The sequence below is a fragment of the Macaca fascicularis genome, chromosome 4 (assembly GCF_037993035.2).
Source record: "Macaca fascicularis isolate 582-1 chromosome 4, T2T-MFA8v1.1".
NCBI lineage: Eukaryota > Metazoa > Chordata > Mammalia > Primates > Cercopithecidae > Macaca > Macaca fascicularis.
Window position 1 is genome coordinate 1,769,564 of NC_088378.1, and position 18,807 is coordinate 1,788,370.

The window sequence follows — 18,807 nt, forward strand, 5'->3', positions numbered from 1 at the left end:
TCTAGCAAACTATTTCCTTGGTATTTAATTACTTTTTGTCCTGCTTGAGTTAATAGTTTTATAAACCAGTCACTCTTTTCATTAGAGTTCTGGGAATTAGAAATTCTTACCCAGTCTAAGCAATTATGAGTCTAAAGTAAGTTATCAGAAACTTGTATTTAAGAGTGCTTGTTAACATCCTTTCCATCCTTTCCATGAATTCCTTTGAATCTTACTTGCTAAAGAGCTTTCAGAAAATGCATCAGAATTAAGCAATTAACTGTGAAGAAGACTTAATATGGTCATAGTTAAAAATGCAGCTGACAAAAAAATCTGGTGATTTCTGTGGCCTGTAATAATCATAATTGTGACTAATAATATCTGCACAACATATCAGAATTTTAGGAATCTCCTATAATTTTGGGACACATATTAACATATCCATAAAACATATAATTTTTTGTGTGTATTGATCTGGTGCCCTAAAACCTTGCTAAACTCATTATTTTCAGTAGGCTTTTTTGGATAGGTTATTAGATTTTCTACATAGATGATCATGGTGTCTTCAAATAAAGACACAGTTTTACTTCTACCTTTCCAACCTGGACGTTCTTTTTTTCTTGCCTGTTTCACTGGCTAAAACTTCCAGCATGATGTTGAATAGAACTGATAGGAGCAGACATTTATGTCTGGTTCCGCACATAAACGTTCTGCATTTATATCTTTGTTTTGCCAACCAAACAAAGTTCTATTTGGGTGTATGCTATATCTTCAATGCATGTACTTAACCTTGTAAACATATGAAGCACTGTTATAAAAACTGTTTTAATGTCATTTTATGCTCATTCTAAAATCTGTGTTAATTCTGGGGCAGTTTCACTGGACTGAATTTTCTTCTCATTTTACATTCTGTATTCCAACATCATTGCATACTTGGTAATCTATGATTAGAAAACAAGATATTGTGAGTTTTGCAATGTGGAATGCTGGATTTTTTTAACCTCTATACATATTCTTGTATTTTATTTTAGGGTTCATCTAAACTAAGAACAATTTAAGCCTTTCAGGATTAAACTTAGAATTAATCCTTTCAGGATTAAACTTAGAATTCAGACTTTTATTACCAAGTATTATATTAGATAGAAGATTTTTATAGGTTCCCCTTTTCACATTGAGAAAGTTCCCTATATTTTTGGTTTCTTTCTAGCTGACAGACTTTCTTTGAGTGCAAGTCTGCTGGTGTTGAATCCTTTCCACTTTTGCATGTCTGAAAAAGTCTGTGATTTGCTTTTGTTTTTGAAAAATATTTTTGCTGGGTATAGAATTCTAGGCTGAAATGTTTTTAAAAAATTCTCCATGCTTTCAAGATGGGATTCTATTGTCTTCTTATTTACTTTGATAGTTTCGTAGAGAAAAGTCTTGTCTTAGCTTTGTTCTTTCGTACAGGATGCATTTTTTCTCTGATTCCTTTTAAGATTTTCTCTTTACCACTCATTGTAGACAATTCAGTTATTATGTATGTTGGTGTAGTTTTCTTAATTTTACTTATGGTTAGGGTTGATTCAGCTTCATCAATATGTTGCATAATGCTCAACAAACTGTGGACATTTTTTGCATTATTGTTTTCTTGTCCCCTTTCTTTTGCAACTCCAATGACATGTATATGTCTGCTTGAAGTTATCCTGTAGCTTGTTAATGCTCTGTTTATTTTTCTTAAATGCTTTGTTCTCCCTGTGTTTTCTTATGGATAGTGGCTGTTGCTAGGTTTCTAAGTTCACTAAACTTTCTGCAATGTCTAATCTACACACATGTATTTTTTGTCTTACACATTGTAGTTTTCATCTCTAGAAGTTCTATTTGGGTGTATGCTATATCTTCAGTGCATGTACTTAACCTTTTAAACATATGAAATACAGTTATAAAAACTGTTTTAATGTCATTTTATGCTAATTCTAAACTCTGTGTTAATTCTGGGGCAGTTTCACTGAACTGAATTTTCTTCTCATTTTACATTCCATATTCCAACATCATTGCATATTTGGTAATCTATGATTAGAAAACAAGATATTGTGAGTTTTGCGATGTGGAATGCTGGATTTTTTAACCTCTATACATATTCTTGTATTTTATTTTAGGGTTCATCTAAACTACTAAAGAACAGTATAATCCTTTCAGGTCTTGCTTTTAAGATTCATGAGGTGGAATAAGTGCAGTATAATATAGTTTAGGGCCAATTATTCCTCATGACAGGCAAGAGCTTTCCAAGTACTTTCCTCAGTCCTATGAAACAAAGCTTTTCACTCAGGCCAGTGAGGCAGGGATGACTCCAGTGCTGTGTGATCATGGGGCACCCTCTCCCACGGGGCGTGGTTTCTGCACAGGAATGCCCTGATGCTTCAGATCTCTGCAATTCTCTCTGCTTAGCTCTGTCTTCTAAAGACCTCTCTCCTGTGAGTCCTCACTTCTCCATGTCCCCAGGCTCTCACTTTTGTTGGCTCAATGCAGGGAGCCCACTGGGATTTCCCTGTCGCCTTCCTCCTGTGGGGCCTGGAGACAATCTCCAGGAGAAAATCCAGGTGATCACAGGGCCCAGCTCACTTGTTCCTCATCCCAATGGCTTCACTCCACTTAGTTGTACATATGTAGTATCTGGAAATTTGCTTCTTTACATATTTTGTTGAATATATTTTATACAGTCTTTTTTTGGGGGGAGGACGCTTCAGGTGGAAGGGCAAATCTCATTGCTGCTATTTAATCTTCCCTGGATGTAAAAGAGACCCTCCTATTTGTTGGTTTTTCTATTAGTGATTGGCCTTGGTGGAAGAATGATACTTTGTCAGGCACTATCTTGTGCGTAAAGAAGAAATAGTTCTAAAAAACAAGAATGAAAGGACAAAATGTTTTTGGTATGTGTTTTTCTAGTCCACTCTGGACTCAGAGGAGTTGGGATGTATAACCAAGTGGCTTCACTATACGTTCTACCTCTTAGGAATTGCCTAGCAGTGACTTTTTATCCCAGCCTGGAAATATGGGATGGAATTTTGCACAGATTTAGGAGGAATAAATCTATTAAGAAAATGTTTTTTTCTGCCTTATACAGTGTTATAAAGTTGAATGGGCTAATGATTATAAAGCACTTTGAAAGTCATTGAGTTGAACTCTGAAATATTTGAAGGGATTTATCTTGAGCCAAATATGAGTGAGCACGGCCCATGACACAGCCTTCAGGAGGTCCTGAGAACATGTGCCCAAGGTGGTCGGGGTGCAACTTGGTTTTATACATCTTAGAGAGGCATGAGACATCAATAAAATACATTTAAGAAATACATTGGTTAGGTCCAGAAAGGTCGAACAACTCAAAGGTGGGGCTTCCAGACTACAAGTGAATTAAAAATTTTCTGGTTGACAATTGGTTGAGTTTGTCTAAAGACCTGGGATAGATAGGGAATGTTCGGGTTAAGATAAAGATTGTGGAGATCAAAATCCTTTTGAAGTCTTATAGTGACTGCCCTTAGAGACAATAGGTGGCAAATGTTTCCTATTCATATCTTAGTTAATCTCTTTAGAATTAGGAGAGTCTGGAAGAAAAAGATCCAGCTATGTTAATAGAGATTCTTTACAGATGCAAATTTTCCCCCACAAAGAACAGCTTTGCAGGGCCATTTCAGAATATGACAAAGAAACATGTTTTGGGGTAAAATATTTGGATTTTCTTCTTTGTCTCATAATGTTATGCCAGAGTCAGATTGAAAGTAAAATTCATGAGAGGGCATGACTCCCCAGTCCCCTTAGATAGGAATTTGGGCAAGATAAAAACACCAGAGTTTAGCCCCCAGTTTCTTGTACGGACAAGTCTAATGCAAGTGAGATGTAGGTTGGTAAAGTCAGGTATTATTTTATTATTTGATATACACATTCACCTGCATTGTTCTACAATTTCCTATGAGACCTCGGCACATCATTCTGAGGAAGAGACGCTGGACTGCTTCTGGGACAGCAGAGATAAAACAGGGTTTAGAGATACTGAATCCCTTGTCTCAGGGCACATGGTCTGTAATGTTTGAATGAGGAACTGACTCATAGAGTTTGCTTCCAGTTTCATCTCTCTTACAACCACAGCAGTTTCCAAATTTTAACTTCTTTTCTAAGTTCAGCTACTTATTCTGGGATTTCTCTGTGCTGTCAACTCCCACATCACGAGCAGAAGGCTTTTTCCAACTTCTGCTCCAGCTGACGTACTCTTGTCCAGCTTACTTCCCACTTATTATAGTAAACAGGGGCCAGAGCCCCACCTGCCTCTGTCATTGCAAAACAACTGAGCTGGAACATGCATGAACAAATCTTGGAATTCACTTATTTTGTTAAATTTTATCTCTACTTTTATGGCAGGCAATGAAATGAACTTTACTCTCGGCAATGACAGCAACAAGGGTGTGTGGCTCCACGCAGGGTCTCGGCAATGATAGCAACAAGGGTGTGTGGCTCCATGCAGGGGCTTGGCAATGACAGCAACAAGGGTGTGTGGCTCCATGCAGGGTCAGTATCCCACAACCCATCTCTTCCATCCTTGGTTCCTGCACCAGCAGTTCTTAGCCCCTGGTTTGAGGAGTTGAGCCTGGACTTACAGTGAGAAAGGCAGCAATATTCTGGCCTTCCAGGCTCATTTTGCAGAGGGCATTAAAATCCCTGGGTTTCTGTGATTTCTCTACAGTTAATGATCTACTGTACAGGTCAGATGCAAAGACCAGAATAAGAACGTCATGGGAAAAATCACTGCTGCTACTTATTCTATGCCAGGCACTATTCTAGGCCCTGGAAGAAAAGAGACTAAAAATCTATGTTCTCATGGAGCTTTTGTTCTAGGGCAGCAGTTCTTTATAAACTCCAAAATTCCAGGTACCTATAGGCAGTAACATTTAATCCAATTAGAGACACGGACCTTTCTGTAGTATAATTGAAATCCGTAGACCTTCTCCCCAGAGAAACATCCACGTATCCACACCTAAATTTTCATTAAATCTCAGCAGTTTTAGTTGTTCAAACATTGATTCTACCCTAAAAGCCTCTCAGCATCTAACTGCTCTTCTAAATGAGTGAAATAAAATATTTGATGACAATCTGAGAAATTTCCATCTTTTCCATTTTTTATATCTTCAAAAATTAGAAGCACACAAAATGCATGTGATAGGAAGCACTTTCAGAACCAAAGATTTAAACGAAGAGGGTTCCTTTTAAATCCCTCCTGCTTTGGCTCATTTTTTATCCCCCCTCCCTTCCCTGTAGCTTTAAGGCAGTTGCTGGAGGAGTGAGTGTGCTCTCCATGAGTGTCATTGCCTGGCTCATGGCTGACCTGTGCTCACTGGGAAACCCCACTCAACAGAGGCCATTCGTTTGCTTTCTCTTCTTTTAGCTTTTAATTTTTGCTCATGTAAGGTGTGAAGGTTAATTTTTTGTGTCAACTTGACTGGGCCATGTGGTGCCCAGATATTTGGTTGAACGCTACTTCTGGGGTATCTGTAAGGATGCTCTGTATGAGATGAACCTTTGAATTGGAACACTGAGTAGAGCAGATGGTCCTCCCCAGTGTGGGTGAGCCTTGTCCAATCAGCTGAAGGCCTGAACAGAACAAAAAGGTTCACCCTCCTCCAAATAAGAGAACTCCTGCCTGATTGCCTTTGAGCTGAGACATCAGCCTTTTTCCTTCTTTGGGGCTGGAATCAAAGTATTGGTTCCTCCTAGGTATTGAGCCTGTCAGCCTCCAGACAAGAACTACATCACCAGCTCCCCTAGGTCAACAGTTTGCTGACTGCAGATCTTAGGGTCTTGTCAGCCTCCCTAATCATGTGATCTCATTCTTCACAATAGATCTCTTTCTCTCTCTCTACACACACATACACACACACACACACACTCTCTCTCTCTCTATTGGTTCTGTTTCTCTGGAGAGCCCTGGATAATACACAAGGTTTGCTAAGCACTTTTCAAAACCACCCAAAACTGAGTAGAAAATGAAAGACCTGAGGCCTCTTTATGAGGTCATACAGTTTAGGGGATCTTGCAAAATTTGGCCTTATCACTAACTTGCAATGACATTGAAAAGAAAGATGCTCTAAACTCTTTCCATGATTGCCTTTTGCAAAAGGTTAAGCTTGCTCAATATTGGGAGTCATATTTACCTCTGTCATGCCAGCTAGAGATTTTATAATCACTGAAATTCTTCTGCCCTTTTTGACTAAATAATAAATTCCACAGTAATAAAGCGCGCACATGCACACAGCAAGTGAGTGGCGAGCACACAGGGGATGGCTGAGCATCCTCAACTTGGTCTCCATGCTCAAATTCCTGGCTAATTACAAAAATATTGTGCAAATGTCAGTCACATGAATCTGTTTGTGAAAACCCCATGGCCATGTGTGCATCCTCCCAGGACACCACACAGAGGGTGACTCAGGACCAATGTATTTCCCTGCAGAAGACAAATGTTGAGAAAACGCCCCTGAAGTTATGCAAATGAGGACAGAATCCTGCTGAAACGCGACATGAATGTTCATGCTTCCTATCACATATGATGATAAGAAATAGACCCAACTGTGTCTAAAATCCATCCCCATTCCCAGATCTGGTTGGTGTGGCAGAACCTGGTTTTCTCTATATTATGGCCAATAGGATGACAGCCTTTAGGATTTGTAAACAGTAAAAGCACCGGGAATCTCTACCAAGTTAAACAACATGAACGCATGCAAGTGGACCCTTGTCGAAGACGTGATGCAAACCCTTTATTCTCACTGAACGAGGCTGCTGCTCTGCAGGTTCAACAGCGGATGAGACCTTATGAGTGTGAGCAGAGATGGCCCAGCCTGGGTTCTGCATGGAACAGAGATGGCTGCAGCCACCCCCGGAGGATCTCTCAGCCGACCCCTGTGTATGGGGAGTGACAGCACACTCCCTGCGCCACCCCCGGGGGACCTGGGACGCATGAGCTCCCACGCCGGAGAGAAGGGTACTGGCTTGTTCGTAAGAGGAAGAGGCTGCTCCCTTACTAACAACCAGCATAAGATCCAGTCACAGGAAATGCCCCTCATCTCTCTTCATTCTGGCTTATTCTTCCATCCCTGTGTTTCCTGTATTCTCCCAATTCAAGAAACTTCTAGAAATGGGGCCACCCTAAGCCCAGCCCTCCCCTTCTGCAATGGGTCCATCCTGACCAGGCCAGAAGTAGGTCTGCAAACCCAGCCCCAACATCTCCCAGTACCGGGGCAACGCTTCTGCACACCCAAACTCCATGCACGAGCCCACCTTGGATTTTCTCTCTTGAACTTGGCGTCCTCACTAAGCCAGAACCCTTTTAGAACCTGTGCTGGCTCCCGCAAGATCCTGGCCCTCAGCTGGGCCTGTTTCTCACTCCCTTCGTCAGAGGAGCAGGATTGCATTCCTGGTCTCTCCCCAAATGTTGCTGCCAGGGCCCAGGTGACCTCAAGATTTTACTGTGGCCTCAACGTCCTCCACTGCCCAGGAGACTTGCAGAATTAAAGAACCCAACACCAGGGTTTGCCTCCAGGAAGCCTGTATGCATTGGAGCCAGGTTGCCATGGGGCGTGGGCACCTGCCTTTCTGTCTCTAAGGCCAGGCCAATGTCTCCAGCTTCATCTGTTCAGTTTCAGCTGCTCCTCCTCTGCCCCTCCTCCCGGTCTCCTCCTTCCATGGCCTGTTTAGCTGAGGCCTCGTGTGTGGCCCCTGAGCCCACACTGTTATGAGACAACATCACAGAGTGATCACGGCTCAGAGATGGGAAGTGAGGAGCTGGGAGAGGCCCGGGTGGTGGAGAGACACTGCCCGGTGCCTGATGAGAACTCAGCCCTTCCCGAGGGCGCTGGCTGCTCCCCTGCTTCCCACAGAAGAACTCGACTTGAGACTCGCTCCCCTGTCCCTGCTGCTTTCCAACACACTGTCTGCACTCGCGGGGCCATAGGCACCTGTCTGGATTCTAAGGCTTTTCCTTTGGGTGCCTTCACACTCTGCCCTGTATGCCATCCCGAGCCAGGATTGGCCCCTCCCCTCAGACAGGGGCTAATGTTATGTGTGTGGACGCTGCACCTGAAGGTCTGATTCCTGCCACTTCATAGACAGGGCTTTCCCCGCACTTCCTTCTTCAAGTGCTTTCTCTGCTTCTGGCTGGATCCTCTCCCGGAGCCTGATCTACTCTTGTGGCACTGACGTCTGCTTCTGTGGATGTTGCTATCGGTCAGCCCATCCTAACTGCAAAGCTCAGCCCATCCTAGTTGCAAAGCAGTCCCCCCCAACCCGCCTTTGTGCCAGCTTCAGGAGTAGGGCACATGAAGGGACCCCCGCACCCTCAGGAAACGCACTGGGGGATCTCGGGGACACATTTGAAAATGGGTTTCCAGCCCTCCTATTCCTCTGAGGCCCATGCTGTGTTTTCCGTGGCATGGTGGGCACTCAACCTGGCATCTTCGCTAGTATTTCTAAGAACTCCGAACACCACAGTGATATTTGGGGACAGGCATGGGGCAGGGCAGGGGCAGAGACTGGTGCAGGTCCAGCAGATGCCAGCGGGCTCTTCCACCCTTGGCCTGAGCACATTACTTAGCGTCTTTGATTCTCAGTTTCTGTAAAATGCAGCCAATGATGCTCACTGCTTGTGAGGATCAGAGGAGATGCATTGAATGGAGGGCACAGCCCATCCCTGGACCTGTGCTCCTGTACCCACCCCTGTGAAACAGTGTCCACGGCACAGGAACAGACCCTCTGCTCCCTCTGCCATCCTCAGAGCCCCTGCCCGGTTCTCTCCCACCAGGCTGAGCAGCTGCCTTCTGGGGCCCCCCAGGAGTGGGGGTTCTGAGCCTGTGACAGTGAAACTTCTGTGGCGCCAGCGACGCTCACGAGATTTCCAGTGGCAGAAGCCGTCCTTCTTAATTCCAGAAAGCAGGAGCTCAGCTCTTTTCCTTAGATTTGAGATTGACATCTCAGATAAAGAACTCTAAGAAGCAGCCCCGAAACTCATCATTGCATTGGATTCTCCCTCCACAAAAGCAGGGTGCTGAGTGCTACGTTCATAGCTGGCACCTGCTCAGGGTGCTGTGTGCTACGTCCACAGCCGGCGCCTGCTCAGGGTGCTGTGTGCTACGTCCACAGCCGGCGCCTGCTCAGGGTGCTGTGTGCTACGTCCACAGCCGGCGCCTGCTCAGGGTGCTGAGTGCTACGTCCACAGCCGGCGCCTGCTCAGGGTGCTGAGTGCTACGTCCACAGCCGGCGCCTGCTCAGGGTGCTGAGTGCTACGTTCACAGCCGGCGCCTGCTCAGCGTGCTGTGTGCTGTGTTCACAGCTGGTTCATGCTCATTGACTAGCAGAGTCCCGGGTTTATGGTATTTAGTAAATTTATGATTGACTTAACAAATGAACAAAGATATTAGTTCATTCATTTCTGTGCGAAAACCAGAGTTTCTTCTCCTCTGACGGCATGTGGTGAGCACCAGTCAGATTCTGGTCGGATCAGTTTGGCTACTTTCCATCTCTCTCCGCTAAACATCAACACCAGGCTCACAGCCAAGAGTGGGCCCATCCCCGTCCACAGAGAGGCTCATGCCCTGAGTCAGTGTCCATTGCTGGCTCTGTGCTGCGCTCTGCTCCTGGTAGGGGATGCAGAGCAGCCAGGAGAGGAAGGTTGGGTGCTGGTCCCCGAGATTCTCTTCTAGAAGAGCTCATGCTGGTGGGCAAGAAGCCGGATGTGTGTGTTAGATGGCCAGCAAGTTGACCTCAGAGAGAGCCAGCTGACAGATGCTAAGGAAAAAGTGAAATGACCCAGAAAGGGACTGGGATGCAGAGTGGGGTATTTGGGGCCCCAGAGTGGTCAGAGAAGACCCTTGGAGGAGGATTTGGGCCTGGGGTCTGGGTGACTAAAGACCCAGCCTCTGAAGATGTGATGGGAGAAGGACAGTGAGCTCAAGGACAGCGTCTGAGGCACAGAAAGGCAGCCAGGAGGGAGGGGAAGCCTGGAAAGGCAGGACCAGACTGTGGTAGGAAGCTGTGAGAGTCGGCTCTTACTAAGTGCACTGGGAGGCCCCTGGGGGTTTTTTCCAGTGGGGTCTCCGTTACACATGTCCCTGTGGTCACTATGTGGGGAGGGGCTGGCAGGAGGGTGTGTGCAGGGACGGAGGATTGGGATGCCTGGCACTAGTGAGCCACTGACCTGTCTCTGCTGTTAGGCTGGGACCTGTTCTGAGCTTCCTGTGGGACGTGGCCTCAGCTCCCTAGGAGAGGGCCCCAGGCTCATCCCCATTTTATTATGATTGTGCCGGCACAGAAGGTGGCTAGGTGGCTTCCTGAGGACCCTGAGTGAGGATGTCTGCTGACCAATCCCATGGCCAGGATCCAGAGGGAGAAGATGGTGGAAGCCTGGCTTTGCCATAGTGGCCTTGGGTGCAGGAGGCTTGGGGGGCCTGGTGGAAATCTGGGTTTGCAGTAGTGGCTGCAGGTGAAAGAGGCTCGGAGGGTCCTGGTGGAACCCTGGGTTTGCAATAGTGGCCGCGGGTGCAGGAGGCTCGAGGGGGCCTGGGTCAGGGCTGTGCTCTTGGGACTTGCAGATGGATTGGACCCCAGTTCCAGGGAGAAATAAGAAGCAGAGGTGAAGCAGAGGTCTTGCCTTGTGATGAGGTGATCAGGACACTTGCTGGTTTGGAGGAGGTTGGGGTGGGGTCACCTCCGTTCCTGGGGAGCGGGGAGGAGTTTTACATCAGATGGGCATATTTCAGTGGAAGCCGGATGGATGAGTCTAAAGCCTGGGCGATCCTTTATTTGATGTGATGTTTAAACCCAGGGGCAGGAGACGTGTGAGGCCTCTGGAAAGAGGGCGTGGGGGAGGGGCAGACGGAGCCCAGGGCATGGGCCTCTGGCTGGAGCTGAACCACAGGTGTGGTAAGGGTGAGGGCTCCCCTCTCCCCCGGACACTCCTGTCCCTGACCATGGTTTCCGCTGTCCAGTTGTGCATAGACTGCATCAGAAAGAGCAAATCCTGGTGTGGCTCTGTCCCTTTCACAGTGACACAGAGGGGTTGAAAAGCAAGCGGACACATTGAATGGGCAGAGGCCTGAGCTGAAGAAAAGAGCACAGGCTGGGGACCAGGGCCAGGCACACTCGTCACAGCCCTTCTGACTCAGAGGTTTTTATATCACCTCCCCTTGCTCTTCTCTCTGGCCTGAACCTGCTTCCCAAGCACCCCAGGGTGATCTGGGGATACTTGCCGGATGGGCGCTGCTTGGAGCTTGTTAAAATTATCAAAAGAGCAAGCAGATGGACTTTCCCTGCACGACTTCTCCAGCTGAAATGCGCACACAGGACAGTGGGCCTGGCCCAAAGGCAGATTCTGACTCAGTAGGTGTAGGGTTGGGGAATCTGATGGTGGGTTTTGAACAAGCTCCCCTACTCCAAGATAACGCTTGGAGCAGCAAGACTTGAGTGACTGGAACTCACCAGGGCACTGTTATCCGGGCCACCACCCATTCTACAGAGGAGAAAGCAAAGGTTCCTGGCTCTGGCCTTGCCTTGCCGACCCTGGGATCCTCAGGACCAGGATCCTCCCGTGGAGAGGGGCCCAGAATTCCCAGGGCCAGGGCTGAGGCCAGTCCTTCCAGCTTTGATTCCACCCAAGCTGCACTGACTTGGAGCACACACAGGAAAAGGAACGGGGGACACGCTGTCAATTTGTTTAAGGCTCCGTTTCCTCATCCATTTGTTCAGAAAATACTCATTGAGTACCTGTGGCACCTAACACGTCCCAGACACTGCAAACAGCACAGTACGCATGAGGTGTAAACAGGTCCCTGCCCTTTGGGGCTCCTATGTAGCCCGGCCTGCTGCCTAATTGAATTCCCACCAAGCCTCGTGGAACTCTGGTCATCGGCTGGTGCTCTGTGTCTCGTGTGACTGCAGCCTCCTGCCTCACAGATGGCTGTTAAGGGGTGAGCAGGAATCTTCTGCTCATTTCTGTTGTGCATAAATTCTAATTATGTCCCAGAAACCACAGATTCCCTTTTCCAGGTGTTGTGCGAGCATTCCAAGGCAGTGGTAGGGCCTTCTAGGACATTTGCATGGCCTGCTTCTTCACCTGCCCGGCCATCACTCCTCTGGTAAACCCAGCATAGACCTGAGCCCATGTGCTCTACATCAGGGGGCCCAAGGGCTGTGTTCATGGCCCAGGCTTCCTGTGGGCACAGCCCACGCCCCCTCCCCCTGTCCCCTGCCCTGGAGTGGAGGTCATGCCTGGAGTGGAGGTCATGCCTGGAGTGGAGGTCATCCCTGGGGTGGAGGTCATCCCTGGAGTGGAGGTCATGCCTGGAGAGGAGGTCATGCCTGGAGTGGAGGTCATGCCTGGAGTGGAGGTCATGCCTGGAGGGGAGGTCATCCCTGGAGTGGAGGTCATCCCTGGAGAGGAGGTCATCCCTGGAGTGGAGGTCATCCCTGGAGTGGAGGTCATGCCTGGAGAGGAGGTCATGCCTGGAGTGGAGGTCGTCCCTGGAGTGGAGGTCATCCCTGGAGAGGAGGTCATCCCTGGAGGGGAGGTCATCCCTGGAGAGGAGGTCATGCCTGGAGTGGAGGTCGTCCCTGGAGTGGAGGTCATCCCTGGAGGGGAGGTCATCCCTGGAGTGAAGGTCATCCCTGGAGAGGAGGTCATCCCTGGAGTGGAGGTGATGCCTGGAGTGGAGGTCATCCCTGGAGTGGAGGTCATCCCTGGAGGGGAGGTCATCCCTGGAGTGGAGGTCGTCCCTGGAGTGGAGGTGATGCCTGGAGAGGAGGTCATCCCTGGAGAGGAGGTCATCCCTGGAGTGGAGGTCATCCCTGGAGTGGAGGTCATCCCTGGGGTGGAGGTCATCCCTGGGGTGGAGGTCGTCCCTGGAGTGGAGGTCATCCCTGGAGTGGAGGTCATCCCTGGAGTGGAGGTCATCCCTGGAGGGGAGGTCATCCCTGGAGTGGAGGTCATGCCTGGAGAGGAGGTCATGCCTGGAGTGGAGGTCGTCCCTGGAGTGGAGGTCATCCCTGGAGAGGAGGTCATCCCTGGAGGGGAGGTCATCCCTGGAGAGGAGGTCATCCCTGGAGTGGAGGTCATGCCTGGAGAGGAGGTCATGCCTGGGGTGGAGGTCATCCCTGGGGTGGAGGTCATCCCTGGAGTGGAGGTCGTCCCTGGAGTGGAGGTCATGCCTGGAGAGGAGGTCATGCCTGGAGAGGAGGTCATCCCTGGAGAGGAGGTCATCCCTGGAGTGGAGGTCGTCCCTGGAGTGGAGGTCATGCCTGGAGAGGAGGTCATGCCTGGGGTGGAGGTCATCCCTGGGGTGGAGGTCATCCCTGGAGTGGAGGTCATCCCTGGAGAGGAGGTCATGCCTGGAGAGGAGGTCATGCCTGGAGTGGAGGTCGTCCCTGGAGTGGAGGTCATCCCTGGAGAGGAGGTCATCCCTGGAGGGGAGGTCATCCCTGGAGAGGAGGTCATCCCTGGAGTGGAGGTCATGCCTGGAGAGGAGGTCATGCCTGGGGTGGAGGTCATCCCTGGGGTGGAGGTCATCCCTGGAGTGGAGGTCATCCCTGGAGAGGAGGTCATCCCTGGAGTGGAGGTCATGCCTGGAGAGGAGGTCATCCCTGGAGGGGAGGTCATCCCTGGAGTGGAGGTCGTCCCTGGAGTGGAGGTCATCCCTGGAGGGGAGGTCATCCCTGGAGGGGAGGTCATCCCTGGAGAGGAGGTCATCCCTGGAGGGGAGGTCATCCCTGGAGAGGAGGTCATCCCTGGAGGGGAGGTCGTCCCTGGAGTGGAGGTCATCCCTGGGGTGGAGGTCATCCCTGGGGTGGAGGTCGTCCCTGGAGTGGAGGTCATCCCTGGAGTGGAGGTCATCCCTGGAGTGGAGGTCAGCCCTGGGGTGGAGGTCAGCCCTGGAGTGGAGGTCATCCCTGGAGTGGAGGTCATCCCTGGAGGGGAGGTCATCCCTGGGGTGGAGGTCGTCCCTGGAGGGGAGGTCATCCCTGGGGTGGAGGTCATCCCTGGAGGGGAGGTCATCCCTGGGGTGGAGGTGATGCCTGGAGAGGAGGTCATCCCTGGAGAGGAGGTCATCCCTGGAGGGGAGGTCATCCCTGGAGAGGAGGTCATCCCTGGAGGGGAGGTCATCCCTGGAGAGGAGGTCATCTCTGGAGGGGAGGTCATCCCTGGAGAGGAGGTCATCCCTGGAGGGGAGGTCATGCCTGGAGAGGAGGTCATGCCTGGGGTGGAGGTCATCCCTGGAGTGGAGGTCATCCCTGGAGAGGAGGTCGTCCCTGGAGGGGAGGTCATCCCTGGAGGGGAGGTCATCCCTGGAGAGGAGGTCATGCCTGGAGAGGAGGTCATCCCTGGAGAGGAGGTCATCCCTGGAGTGGAGGTCAGCCCTGGAGAGGAGGTCATCTCTGGAGGGGAGGTCATCCCTGGAGAGGAGGTCATCCCTGGAGGGGAGGTCATGCCTGGAGAGGAGGTCATGCCTGGGGTGGAGGTCATCCCTGGAGTGGAGGTCATCCCTGGAGAGGAGGTCGTCCCTGGAGGGGAGGTCATCCCTGGAGGGGAGGTCATCCCTGGAGAGGAGGTCATGCCTGGAGAGGAGGTCATCCCTGGAGAGGAGGTCATCCCTGGAGTGGAGGTCAGCCCTGGAGTGGAGGTCATCCCTGGAGTGGAGGTCATCCCTGGGGTGGAGGTCAGCCCTGGAGTGGAGGTCATCCCTGGGGTGGAGGTCATGCCTGGAGTGGAGGTCATGCCTGGAGTAGAGGGAGGTCATCCCTGGAGTAGAGGGAGGTCATCCCTGGAGTAGAGGGAGGTCGTCCCTGGAGTAGAGGGAGGTTGTCCCTGGAGTGGAGGTCGTCCTTGGAGCAGAGGTGCCGGCGTTGCAGATGTTGAATGTCTCCCTCAGTTCCCCTCTTTGCCTCCCAGCCCCTGCATTAAGGTGCCTTCCATTTGGGGAGTTTGGTTTCCAGATTCTGGAGACTTTGATCTGGCCCAGTCTGGTGCCCCTGGAAGGTAAGCTTCCTCCTGTTCTGCATGGGCCATTCGGATGACTATCTTGGGCCGCCTTTTCCGCCTGCTGAGACGTTTTGCTCCTTCGTTATACACACGGACCTTGCCTCCAGGGCTGCCACAGATGCGAGTTTGCTTGCTGTCTCCTCTGCGGCACCGGTCACTGATGGCAATGCTCATGGCCAGGGCTGTGCACAGAGCCCACGATCCTCCTCATGCCGTTCTCAAATCACCGTCCTCTGTCTGCCTTCCCTCCTCCCTACGTTATCAGCACCACAGGCACCTGCTCCCTGGACTCAGAGTCTGTCTCTTATCACAGGGCTCAGAATGCTCTATCTCTTTTAGGGACTCCCACTGTAATGGGGGATCTTTGGGACTGCATGACCACTTTAGAAACATCTGGAATAATGGAAGTTTCAGGCAATGTATCTGCATGGATACTGCGTCTTTACAAACTGAAGGTCTGTGGCAAGTCTGCAGGTTTGATTTCTCCAGCAACAAGTGCTCACTTCATGGCTCTGTGTCATGCTTTGTAATTTTTATGATATTTCACGTTTTTTATTATTATTCTGTCTGTGCTGGTGATCTGGGATCAGTGACCTTCACTGTTAACTACCTTAATTGTTTTGGGCCATCAACAATTGCACCCATGTAAGATGGCGAACAAAATCAATGAGGATTGTGTGTGCTCTGACTTCCCTACCGACGGCCGGTCCATTTCTCTCCCTCTCTTTGGGCCTCCCTGTTCCCTGAGATGCAACAATATTGAAATTAAGCCAATTAATTACCTACAATGGCCTCTAAGAGTTCAAGTGAAAGGAAGAGTTTTGATTTCTCACTGCAAATAAAAACTTATTAAGTTTAGAGAGGAAGGCGTATCAAAAGCTGAGACAGGCTGAAAGCTAGGCCTCTTGCACCGGTTAGCCAAGTTGCAAATACAAAGGCAAAGTTCTTAAAGGGAAAGTGCTCCTCCAGTGAACACACAATTGATAAGAGAGCAGAACAGCCTTATCGCTGATTGACAGGGAGAAAGTTTGAGTGTCCTGGAGAGAAAATCAAACCAGCCACAACATTCTCTGAAGCCAAAGCCTAATCTAAGCAAGGCTCTAACTCTCTCCAATTCTGTGAAGGCTGAGAGAGATGAGGAAGCTGCAGAAGAAAAATTCGAAGCTGGCAGAGATTGGTTCATGAAGTTTAGGGAAGAAGTCATCTCCGTAAGATAAAAATGTGAGGTGAATCAGCAAGTGCTGATGGAGAAGCTTCAGCAAGTGATGCAAAAGATCTAGCTAAAATCATTGTTGAGGTGGCTACACTCAACAGCCGATTTTCAATGAAGATGAAACAGTCTTCTCTTAGAAGAAGAGGCCATGTCTAGCTGTCATAGCTTCAGAGGAGAAGTCAATACCTGGCTTCAAAAACTCAAAAGCCAGGCTGTCTCTTCTATGAGAGGCTAATGCAGCCAGTGACTTCAAGTTGAAGCCTGTGATCATTTACCAATCTGGAAATCTTCAGGCCCTTTAGCTATGCTAAATGTATTACTCTTGTGCTCTTTAAATGTAACAGCAAAGTCTAGATGACAGCAAATCTGTTCTCAGCATGGCTTACTAAATATTTCAAGCCCACTGTTGAGACCTACTGCTCAAAAAACTATCTATTTTAGAGTATTACTGCTCTTGGTCAATGCACCTAGCCACCCAAGAGCTCTGAGGGAGATGCTCAGTGAGACTAAGGTTGTTTTCATGCTTACTAACACAATATCCATTCTGCAGCCCATGGGTCAAGAGGTCATTTGGACTTCCAAGTCTTACTATTCAAGAAATACATTTCATGAGGCTATAGCTGCCATAGACAGTGATTCCTCTGATGAATCTGGGCAAAGTCAGCTGAAAACCTTCTGGAAAGGATTCACCGTTCTAGATGCCACTAGGACATTCATGAGTCCTGGGAGAGGGAAAAGTATCAACAGTGACAGGAGTTTGGAAGAAGCTGATTCCCATCAAGAGGGATGACTGTGAGGGTTCAAGGCTTCAGTGGAGGAAGTCACTGAAGATGTGACGAAATGAGGGAGAGAGGTGGCGTTAGAAGCTGGGCCTGAGGATGGGACTGAATTGCTGTACTCTCATGATAAAACTTGAATGGATCAGGAGTTATTTCTTGTGGATGAGCAAAGAAAATGATTTCTTCAGATGAAATGTACTCCCAGTGAAGATGTTGTGAAATGCTTCACTCCTAGGGAAGATGTTGAGATGGCAACAAATAATTTAGAATATTACATAAGCTTAGTTGAAAAAGCAGCAGCAGCGTTTCAGAGAATAGACACCAATTGTGAAACAGGTTCTTGTGTGGGTAAACTGCTATCAAAAAGCATGACATGCTACAGAGAAACGTTTTATAAAAGAGTCAATAGATGCAGCAAACTTCATTGTGGTCTTACTTTAAGAACGTGCCACAGACACTCCAACCTTCAGCAACCACCACCCTGATCAGTAAGCAGCTGTCAGCATTGAGGCAAGACTCTCCACCAGCAAAATAGGACGACTCATTGAAGCCTCAGATGACCATTAGTAGTTTTGAGCAATGAAATGTTTTAGAATTAAGATATACACCATTGTTCTCCTAGACATAATGCTACTGCACCCTTAATAGACTATAGTGGAATGTAAACGTCCTTTTTATATGCACTGGGAAAGCATAAATCCACGCAACTGACTTTATTGCAGAGGTGTGGAACCAAGCCTGCGGTATCTCCAAGGTGTGCCTGTGTTAGTTCCCTGGGCCTGCTGCAATGAAGTATCACAAACAACACATGTATTGTCCCGCAGCTCTGGAGTCCAGCAGTTTTAAGCGCAGCGGGTGGCAGGGCTGCACGTCCTTGGAATGCTCTGGCAGAAGCCCCTTCCCCATCTCCCACAGTTCTGGTGTTTCTGGCAGCCCTTGGTGACCTTGGCTCGTGTTTGCATCACCGCGTTCTCTGGTCCTTCATCAAGCGGTGCTTGTCCTGTGTCTCCATCTTCATATTCTCTATTCTTATTAGAACGCTAGCCATTAGATTTGGAGGTTGCCCTATGTCAGTTCGACGATGTCTACACTTGGTTTCATCCACAAACACTGTGGTATTTCCAGTAAGCTCATTCACAGGTTCAGGGTGGAGGTGAACTTGCGGGGGGGCATGATTCCACCTGCTGCGTGTCTGTCCCTCGTCCTCCCGCGCTCACACGCGATGATGCTTCCCTCAGCATCGCTGGCTTTCCCGCCGAGGCCTCTGACTGCTTTTTGTTTCATCCTCACATCTCCCTTCCTGCTCACCCCCAGGGGGCCCAGGGAATATGCTGACCAGGCGCTGTCCCCTGTACTCCCCCTCTAGCCCCCTGCACAGTGGGGCTGCAAAGTCCCGCCTCACCCTGCCAGGCACCTCTCTGTGACTTCCACCACCTATGAAGCCCTTTCCATGCATCTGGGCCTGGGTGCTGCTCCAGGAACCTGCTGTTCTCTGCACCATGAACACCTACCCACTCTCTCTGCCTGACATACTTTCTCAACCGGGGACGCCCCATTCATGGGCCATGTTCCAGTCGGTTTACCTTCTGTCTCCTCTAAACAGACTTCCCTGATTATGGGCTGCTAGATTCTACAGAAGGAGGCCCGTCTTCTCTGCACCCACCCATCGGCACATGGAGGGTCATTACCACATTCCTTCCTCCTCCCCAGTGAGTGTCACGGTCTTCACCGCATGCTCCCGAAGTGCTGAGCAGCAGAGCTGTGTGTCTTCACCTTTAATCAGGAAACATGCGTTC